We start from the raw sequence: 2,068 nt of genomic DNA, 5'->3' as shown, positions 1-2,068 counted from the left end.
GATCCAAACCTGCTAGGGCTAGACTTTATTTTTGAGAAGTTTTAGGTTTAATAAAAAATTAGTGTTAAGTAAAGAGTTCCTATATACTCCCTCCAATTTCCCACAAGTATTAACAGCTTGCATCAATGTCATTCCCCTGATAACAATGATGAGCCAATATTGATACATTATTATTGACTAAAGTTCACAGATTACATTAGGGCTCACTCTATGTATTGTATTTTCTATGGGTTTTGATAAATGTGTAATGGTCCATATCCACCCTGCAGGTACCATACAGTGTAGTTTCACTGCCCTAAAATTCCCTGAGTTCCACCTGTTCATCTCTCCTTTCCTTCCTCTAAACACCTGGCAATCACTGACCTTTCTACTACCTCTATTGTTTTGCTTTTTCCAGGATGTCATATATTTGGAATCATTAAGTATGTAGTCTTTTCAGATTGGTTTATTTCACTTAGCAATATGCATTTAAGGTTCCTCCATGGTTTTTTTTGTAGCTTGATAGCACATTTCTTTTTTAAAAATTTGTCTTTCCACAGGCTTACCAATTACTATTTTCAAAGAAAAAATTGTGGTGTTATTTCTCTGCTTTATATTTCACTACGATGAGAAAGCAGATTGTGTGTAATTTTGTTTCTTTGAAACAAAAGTACAAAGACTTGATATAATTTGTATGATTCACATTGATGAATGTCCTATATGTACTGGAAAAGAATGTGTTCTCTGCTCTCTGGTTGGGTGACATATTCTACTAATGTCACATAGGTCAAAGTGATTGATGGAGCTATTTCAGTTTTCCATATCCTTACTGCTTTCCTGTCTACTTCTCCAACTATAATTGTGTGTTTCTCCATTTTTCCTTCTATTTGGATCAGGTTTGACTCCATATATTTGAAGCTCTGTTGTTAGGTACATACTTGTTAACTTTTGCTATGTCTTTTAATAAATTGACACATTTATCATTATCAAACATTTTTTTCTAATTTCCTGTAATATCCTTGCTTTAAATTTCATTTTGTCTGATACTAATATAGCCAAACAAGCTTTTGCATGTTTACATTTGCATGGTATATGTTCTTTAGTCCTTTCCCCTTCCACTACCTGTATCTTTATATTTAACTGTGTCTTTTATTGTTCTATTCCCCCCTTTTATCCAGTTTGAAAGTCCATATTTTTTAATTATTGTATGTACACATTTATATTCAATGCAATTATTTATATTGCAGAGTTTAAATCTACCATTTTGCTATTTATTTTCTATTTGTTTTCAATGTTCTTTGTTCCTATGTTTCTAGCCTATTTTAGAATAATCAGTATTTTTATTGTCCTATTTTGTTTTCTTTACTTTCGTTAGCCCATTTGTTTTTTATTTTTTTATTGTTAATAACAGCTTTATTGAGATATAATTCACATACTATAAAACCCACCATTTTAAAATGTAAAATTCAGTGGTTTTTATTATATTCAGAGTTGTACAATTTAACATTTTCCACTATCTAATTTTAGGAACTTTCCTTTTTCTTTCTTTCTTGTTAAGAAGACATGCTCAACCCTAGCTGGTTTGGCTCAGTGGATAGAGTCTGGACCTGCAGATGGAAAGTTCTAAGGTAGCAGTTCTCAACCTGTGGGTCACGACCCCTTTGGGGGCGGGGGGTTGAACGACCCTTTCACAGGTTGAGACCATGGGAAAACACATATATGATGACATATTGTTTTTGTGATTAATCATTATGCTTTAATTATGTTCAATATGTAACAATGAAATTAGGGGTCACCACAACATCAGGAACTGTATTAAAGAGTCGCGGCATTAGGAAGGTTGAGACCACTGCTCTAAGGTTTGTTTCTACCTAACCTTTTGAGCTCGGCATGTCAGCATTTTGAAAAACCCTAACTGAACTCTGGCGCCGTGTCACATATAGAAATTTTTTGATATTTGCAACCATAGTAAAACAAAGATTTATATTTTTGATATTTATTTTATATAGTTAAATGCCATTTAACAAAGAAAAATCAACCAAAAAAATGAGTTCGCATGTCACCTCTGACACGCGTGTCATAGGTTCAC

Source organism: Myotis davidii, unplaced genomic scaffold (genome assembly GCF_000327345.1).
Source record: "Myotis davidii unplaced genomic scaffold, ASM32734v1 scaffold1146, whole genome shotgun sequence".
Taxonomy (NCBI): Eukaryota; Metazoa; Chordata; class Mammalia; order Chiroptera; family Vespertilionidae; genus Myotis; species Myotis davidii.
This window is presented reverse-complemented; position numbering follows the sequence as displayed.